Here is a 9,132-nt window from a genome sequence, read left to right as displayed (position 1 = left end):
TCACTGTTGATATATTAAATATTAATGACATACAAACCCTATATTAGATCAACAAAACACTAATGCCAGCCCATGTATAAGGAAAGTGAATTAGTTTCTACTTTCAGAGGAAGGAGTAGAAAAGTATTTGGGACTATATATAACCTGTCAAAATGGGTTAAATACAAGAATATTCTGCTTGAAGTCAATAAGCAGAACCTGTCTTGCCTGGTTTCTTATGTTTTTTCTAGATCTTACATCTAGATTTATTCAGTTAAACCTAGAACCCTAGGAAAATCTCCTTCTTTGTCAAGGGCTATTTAGGAGGCCCTTATTTATAGTTCAAATTTGAAGCCTTAAGTCAAGTTTTCTCTATGTTTTGCTTTAAATTTTATGTTTTTATTTTGTGCCTTGAAAGATATAAAGCTCCTGTTCTATTCCTAGAACTTCTAACTGGCTCCCAAACTTGTGGTTTATATTCACAGATCTGTACCATGATATCAAGCCACAATTTCCTATAAGACTGTAGTTTGCCTTCCTCTTATTAACCTTGCTTGTGATCCAGAAGTTTAACTTAAAATTTTAGCTCTGTAATAGATCCTGCCAAGATCTCTGCATCATGTACTCCTAATTCCTAGCCAGCTTTCTAGTATAACAGTCTGTCATTTATTCTTGACCTCGCTGACTCCAGCATCCCCTTGCCTGGACAATTCTTACCAAGTGTTAAGCAGATAATGATGCCATGGTCTACTCTGAACTTCTCTTGCACTGCTGTGGTTCCCCCACCCTCATTGTATCACCCCCACAGACACATTAACACATCCCATTGATCTTATTCACAATCAGAAAAAAACCTGTGTGTAGCCAAATCCAGAATTAAATACTTTAATTTGTTGAACCTGTTTTGACATTATAGTAATGGTGACATGACCAATTTGGTCATATCAGATTCCTTAGTTCATGCAGATCAAGTGTGATTAATTGACAAGGTGGCAGCCACATGTAAATAGCTATGGGCACTCTGCCACGTGCAGATAACATCTGATTATATCTGTATCAAATGTTCAAGCAGCAAGCCCTTATCTGAAAAGAAATGTTAAAAGGTAGTCTCTTGTTCAGTACCTTTCAAATCTTATTTTTTATAGAGGTACTAAATATTGCACAAAAAAATGATCTGACTCACTGTATAAAGTTTTGACAACTATTCATTCAATAGAACAATACATTATCCTTAATAGAAGAGAATTCACATTAGCCAGAACACTTGAAACTCTTTGCTTATTGATAATAGACACTAATCTAAAAAGTAGTAATCTCTCCACTTACTTTCATTTTGATATACACTTGTTTGAGAGGGAAAAGTAGTGTTTCATCAAGCATGATAACGCTCCACTAGCTCTGCAAGCTGCAGTAAACCTAGAGCCATCAAATATTTTGCTTTTCCAAACAATGCACGCCAAGCTCTCCCTCACATTACTTTTCCCCAAAATAATTTGTATGCATGTAAGTATATTAGATAATTAATCAAAGATCGTTGAGACTTAATGTTGCTTCTTTGTGCTAATTTATATTAGGGAGATACCTCTTAATGTTTATTCTTGAAAAGCCTTCATATAAAATGTGCTCAATGTAGCAGAGGTTTTTAGACATATTGCAGTAATTGCAAGTTCATTGCATTCCTCTCTAAATACACTAGTTTAGCTGCAGGGTTGTATATGAGGGCATGAATTACACACATCAAAGACTCATATATGTCAGCTGCTGTGCCTGTGCCTTGTATTGTACTGTAGTGGGGCAGAGGTTCCAGGTTAAGGTTTATACCATTCTTTACTGTTTTTCAACATTTTTTATGTTTGTATTTTTAACATATCCAACTCTCACAGGAATTTTATTTTATGGATGACTGCTATTAGGATGATTATTTAGAGCTACCAAAAAACACAGAGAAATGCCTTGTATATCATAAATTTAAGAGAAAAGTGGAAGAAAGGAAAGACAGTGAAGAGAGTGAGGGTACACTTAAATGCTTCAAGGCAAATAAGAACCATGTTTGGAAAGCAGTTCACAAAAACTAACCACAGAGTGTGTGGAGGCAATAGCATGAGACAGACTGGAAAGTTAAGTAGAGATCACAAAGGGGATGGATTAGTTTTACATTGTTCTGAGAATAACAAGCACCACAAATTTAGTGTAAGTGTTAAAGAACCAGTATTGGCTTAAATGCAAAAATTCAGATAGATGCCAATGGCATTTTAAAAAATACTTATGCTTCCCTATTAGCATCCTACTGTTAAAAGACATTTCTCTTAGAAAAGTGTGGTCTTATTTATAGGAGGCTCCAAATATGACCTCCAATTATAATCTATATTTCATTTTATATCAAAAAATAATTTTAAACAATGAATTATCTATGTAATGTATCCAAACACCCGGTCTTTCTAGTCTACTATGTGGAAAGAACTGCTAATTCAATAAATCAATTATATTTTAGTTTAATTTAATGTACTGATTTGTATTTTAGTTTTGACTACTATAGCCATAATTTAAACTAAGAATACTAAAATCTTGATAATACTTGAAAAGATAATGATATTTTAGCAAAGTAAAATTACATGATTGTTGCACAAAAGTCAGGAAAAAACAAAAAAACACTCACCATGTGGTAAAATGAATCAGACCCATGGGGCATAGTCTGTGGGTAAATGAGAAGGAATCATTTTTAGTTATTGCTGAACCTAGTGGTGATGGGTTCTAGGGAACTCATTACACAACTCTTTCTACTTTTGTATGATTATAAAAAAAAATAATAACTAGCTTAGCATTGACTTCTTTATGATTATCAATGAAAGTATCAATTTTGAGCTAGTTGAGGAATTCTTACCTCTGAAACATTAAAAGCCTAGCTTGTATCCCAATTTTCCAAAGCCAATACATAACATTAATTTGATCTCAATGATATTCTCAGCAACTATTTTTTTCTCTTTAGGTAGAAAATTCAATACTAAAATTAATATAGAAAAATAAATACCCTAGAAGAGATAAGAAAACTGAAATGGGGAAAGGAAATTAATTAACACCAAATACTAAACAATAAAAAGTCTGTATAATTTAACCATTTAGTACTGGTCCATTAACAGGTAGATTAGTAGAAAATTTTAAGAAACACCAATTAGCTTAGTTTCTTCAAAATATCCAATGTCATGAATGAGAAAACACAAACAAAAAGAAAAGGTTAGTGAAACTCTTCTAGATACAGCTCCTTCCTTCAAGGAGTTCAAACAGACACGAAAACCAAACAGAATATGTGTTATCTGATTAGCTTCTGAATTTTTATGAAAGAACAATTGGGTAAATTTGAATATGAGTTATATCTTAACTATTGAATACCTTGGATATTATATGGGTATCATGGTTATGTAAAGAATGCTCTTGGTTTGAGAAGACAATGCTAAATTACTTAAGAATAAAATTTTACTATTCTGTATTTTTAGAAATCTAAAATGCAGGGTCTTATGTCCTGAAAATTTCTAGGATTTGTTGAAGTCCAGTAATCATGATTGCCTAACCTTGGTAAGACTTTGTGCGCTTATAAGACTCAAGAACATGAAAGTTCTTGACCAATCAGCAGACCTCTCATTCATCCATAGACTCTTAACCTACTGAGAAGGCAACAGAGTAGTTTAATAAAAGACCAATGTGTCTTGTAAGTGAAAGTTCACATCGATAGCTATAAGAGATGTTTACTTAGAAGGGGAGGGAAAGAGAAATTGTGGTGTCTAAGCCTGTTTAGGCTCAATGTGCATATGCTCTATTCCATGGGATTTTGAAATGGTGTAGCTTCTGCCTGAGAGAACTCATGGATGCTTCCTTCAGAAATTGTTGGAAGGGTCTATACTGTGACCCTGATGACATTAAGTTATTATTGAAAGACAGCTATATTACAAATGCCCCTGATGCCACGTCTGATAACACATCTTATATGTTCGGAATTGGTTCAAAGGACACCAATGCTGAGTGGCATGGAAACAAAAGCTGACAAGTGACACTGCTTCAAATATTACCGTGCATTTGACATCATGCATAGTGAGAAGGAGAGCATTTTATGCCCCAAGAGAAATGAAAAATAACTGGATCATTTTCTCAGGTTCTGATACTCAAAACAAATTAAATCTTTACATCTATTTTAACCTGAAATTTTTGGCAAAAACTACTTTGTCTCTGCTTTTTGATATGGTAATGTCTAAAGATATGACATAACTTTCTAAATATGATAATCATGGGAACGTTTTTCATTGTGAACATAGTAATGTATACTTGGTAAGTGGAAATATTGTGGTTTTTAAGTGTTTGCTGTTTTCATTATTTTAGTCTTTTCAATGTCTGACTCTCTTCTGTTTTTGCAATTAAATTTCTCTTCCCTTTCTCTTGATGTCTTTGTCTCTGACTTTTCCTTTGACTGAGGTGACGACTGAATATCCCAGAGGCAGATCATATTCTAAATTCCTACCAAGTTGGTGTCAGCAGTGTTATGGCAGCAGCAACAGCCACCACACCACTCAGACAGGGAGGGTGTTAGCAATAGATTGGCAAATCGAGGAAAGCTCTAGAGCAAGAGGAACTCAGACCGTCAGTGCTGATGGCAAGAAGCCTTTAACAGTGGTTGTAGGGCAATAATGGTTTGCAGCACAGGAGGAAGGAATTGTAGTACCTGAATTTTAGAGGGTTCCAAGACCAATTTAATCAACTGATTATAAAAGCATTAGGAGGCATTGTAGTTGTTTACAGGTCACCAGGATCAGGAACGATGAAAGTAGGTATCATACAGGGGGAAGGGCAGCAGAAGAGAAGAGAAAGTCTCTGTGAAAGAAGATTCAGAATGTTGGAGACAGGGCCACAGAATCATACCTGCTTCCTATGTTAATTCTTGGTTTTAACAGTTCACAAATATAAGTGAACAGAAAATAGTGCATATAATATCTTTAAAAAGAGTCTTAACCATAGTGTTCAGAGGGGAATGAATTAGTCATTTGCCTTATGGGGCTTGGTCTCATAGAAAGAGAGGTACCTATTCTGGTTTCAGTGTCACTGGGTTAAAGAATATCTTAAGAACCAAACTAGGCCCTGGCCGGTTGGCTCAGCGGTAGAGCGTCGGCCTAGCGTGCGGAGGACCCGGGTTCGATTCCTGGCCAGGGCACATAGGAGAAGCGCCCATTTGCTTCTCCACCCCTCCGCCGTGCTTTCCTCTCTGTCAGCCTCTTCCCCTCCTGCAGCCAAGGCTCCATTGGAGCAAAGATGGCCCGGGCGCTGGGGATGGCTCTGTGGCCTCTGCCTCAGGCGCTAGAGTGGCTCTGGTTGCAACATGGCGACGCCCAGGATGGGCAGAGCATCGTCCCCTGGTGGGCAGAGCTTCGTCCCTGGTGGGCGTGCCGGGTGGATCCCGGTCGGGCTCATGCGGGAGTCTGTCTGACTGTCTCTCCCTGTTTCCAGCTTCAGAAAAATGAAAAAAAAAAAAAAAAAAAGAACCAAACTAAACAAGATGCAGTCAGGACCACACAGCAACCACAGATATAGAAGCATCTAATAAAGTTTTGGCACTGGGTCTAGGTGCACTATGTCAAGGCTGGCTTTCTGGTAGAGAACCTACATATTCACAAAATACCAGTATGCAGAAGAGCCTTGAACTTGGCTTAAGGCTCTATTGTCACCATCTAAAAATTCTTTAATTGAGAAGAGGGGAGATAGACAGACTCCCACATGTTCCCCTGACCAGGATCCACTTAACAAACCCTGTCTGGGGTCAATGCTTGAATCCACTGAGCTATCCTCAGTGCCTGAGGCTGATGTTTGAACCCATTGTGCCACTGGCTATGAGAGGAAAAGAGAGGAAGGAGAGAGGGAAATGAAGAAAAGCAGATGGTCACTTCTCATGCTTGTCCTGCATGGGGACTGAACCCAGGACATCCACATACAGGGCCGACACCTTATCCACTGAGCCAGCCAGTCAGGATCTAAAAAATTCTTAATTTTATTTCTGATCATGTTTTTTTTTAAGTGAAGCTTGGCAATGGAACACACACATGGGCAAAGAGAATATGTGCAACATACATGATGTTGCTGCCCCAATTGCATTTAGTGGCAGTACTGGCCTGTCATCACAAAATTGCAGTAGATGTATGAGGCTTGGTAGTTCAGCAAGGCTCAAGACTTCAAATTAAGTGGGTTACCTTCATGTCTGAGTAAGCAAAGGTACTGACAGCCTTTAGAGGCCATGCATGACATTTGAACAAGAATTTACTTGAAATACAGAGAGAAGGCAATAACAGTATAAGTAATAGCAATAACCAAGGTATCCTGGCACATTCTTTTTTACTTATATTGCTTTCCTATGTTAGCCATTCACTTATGCTCAAAATGATGACATAAAAGTAAAGGGAAAAGATTGTTAGCAATCTTGAAAAGGAAGAATAAAGTGGGTGGTATCACAATTCCCAATATCAAGTTATACTACAAGGCCACTGTACTCAAAACAGCCTGGTACTGGCATAAGAACAGGCATAAAGATCAATGGAACAGAACAGAGAATCCAGAAATAAACCCACAGCTCTATGGACAGCTGATATTTGACAAAGGAGATAAGAGCATACAATGGAGTAAAGACAGCCTCTTTAATAAATGGTGTTGGGAAAATTGGACAGCTACCTGCAAAAACAAACTAGACCACCAACTTACACCATTCACAAAAATAAACTTAAAATGAATAAAAGACTTAAATGTAAGCCGTGAAACCATAAGCATCTTAGAAGAAAACATAGGCAGTAAGCTCTCCGACATCTCTCACAGCAATATATTTGCTGATTTATCTCCACAGGCAAGTGAAATAAAAGAAAGAATAAACAAATGGGACTATATCAAACTCAAAAGCTTTTGCACAGCTAAAAATAATAAGAACAAAATAAAAAGACAAACTACACAATGGGAGAACATAGTCAACAATATGTCTGATAAGGAGTTAATAACCAAAATTTATAAAGAACTTGTAAAACTCAACACCAGGAAGACAAACAATCCAATCAAAAAATGGACAAAAGAAATGAATAGACTCTTCTCCAAAGAGGACATACAGATGGCCAATAGGCATATGAAAAAATGCTCAACATCTCTAATTATTAGAGAAATGCAAATTAAAACCACAATGATATATCACCTCACACCAGTCAGAATGGCGCTCATCAACAAAACAACACAGAATAAGTGCTGGCGAGGATGTGGAGAAAAGGGAACCTTCCTGCACTGCTGGTAGGAATGCAGACTGGTGTAGCCACTGTGGAAAACAATATGGAGATTCTTCAAAAAATTAAAAATCAAAATGCCTTTTGACACAGCTATCCCACTTCTAGGCATATACCCTAAGAACACCATAGCACTGTTCCAAAAGGAGAAATGCACCTCATGTTTATGGCAGCATTGTTCACAATAGCAAAGAACTGAAAACAGCCCAAGTGTCCATCAGTAGATGACTAGATCAAAAAACTTTGGTACATATATACTGTGGAATACTACTCAGCAATAAGAAATGATGACATTGGATCATTTACAACAACATGGATAGACCTTGATAACATTATACTGAGTAAAATAAGTAAATCAGAAAAAACTAAGAACTATATGATTCCATACATAGATGGGACATAACAATGAGACTCAGAGACATGGACAAAAATGGGATGGTAACAGGGGTGAGGAGGGAGGGTGGAGAGGAAAGGGGTGGGGGAGGGGAGAGAAGGGGTGGGGGGAGGGGGAACGCACAAAGAAAACCAAATAGAAGGTGACAGAAGACAATTTGACTTTGGGTGAGGGGTATGCAACAGAATCAAATGTCAAAATAATCTGGAGAGGTTTTCTCTGAACATATGTACCCTGATTTATCAATGTCACCCCATTAAAATTAATTTTAAAAATGTAAAGGGAAAGATTGGGCAACCTATAAATTATTTTCTTTTCAATTTTTCTTATCAGGAAGCAGCAGGTAAAGAATGTTAATAGAATAGCAGGTAAAAAGAATGAAACAAAAACAGTTGAGTTAATTTTTCATAGTATTTCTACTCTTCTGAAAAGAATGAAACATATATGTATGCATAAGCTGGGAAATAGGAATTGTTTAATTTTGGCAATTCCACATATGAAACAAATGCTTTTATTTGCATTTAAAATTGGAATTGCACCATATAAGTAATAAAATTAGTGTTACTATCTAACATTTTTATTTTTTTAAATTAAATAAAATTAAATGGCACATAAAAAGCACCATGACATATTGACATAGAGCAGAGGAAAAGAAAAGATACATACAGACAAATGAAAATGACAATATGGCATATCAGAATCTCTGGGATGCAGCAAAAGCAGTAATAAGAGGGAACTTCATATCAATACAGGCTTATATGAAGAAACAAGAGAGAGTCCAAGTAAACAACTTAACATCACATTTTTAGGAACTAGAAAAAGAAGAATAAAGGAAACCCAAAAGCAGTAGAAGAAAGGAAATAATAATAATCAGAGCAGAAAAAAATAAAATAGAGAGCAGAAAAACTATAGAAAAAATCAATAAAATAAGGAGCTGGTTCTTTGTTTGATAGACAATATAGACAAACCCTTGGCAAGGCTCACTAAGGAAAGAAGAGAAAAAACTCATATAAACAAAATCCAAAATGAAAGAAGAGAAATCACCACAGATATCATAGATATAGAAAGAATTATTATAGAATACTATGAAAAACTATATGCCACCAAATTTAACAATCTAGAAAAAATGGATAAATTCCTAGAACAATACAATCTTCCTAGACTGAGTCATGAAAAAATAGATAGCCTAAACAGACCCATAAGCAGGGAGGAAATAGAAACAACTATCAAAAACCTCCCCAAAAAATAAAAGTGCAGGACCAGGTGACTATACTAGTGAATTCTATCAAACATTCAAAGAAGACTTGGTTCCTATTCTACTCAAAGTCTTCCAAAAAATTGAAGAAGAAGCAATAGTTACAAACACATTTTATGAGGCCAGCATAATTCTCATAGCAAAACTTAGCAAGGACTACACAAAAAAAGAAAACTACAGACCAATATCTCTAATGAGCACAGATGCTAAACTCC

The sequence above is a fragment of the Saccopteryx bilineata genome, chromosome 5 (assembly GCF_036850765.1).
Source record: "Saccopteryx bilineata isolate mSacBil1 chromosome 5, mSacBil1_pri_phased_curated, whole genome shotgun sequence".
In the NCBI taxonomy this organism is placed as follows: Eukaryota; Metazoa; Chordata; class Mammalia; order Chiroptera; family Emballonuridae; genus Saccopteryx; species Saccopteryx bilineata.
This window is presented reverse-complemented; position numbering follows the sequence as displayed.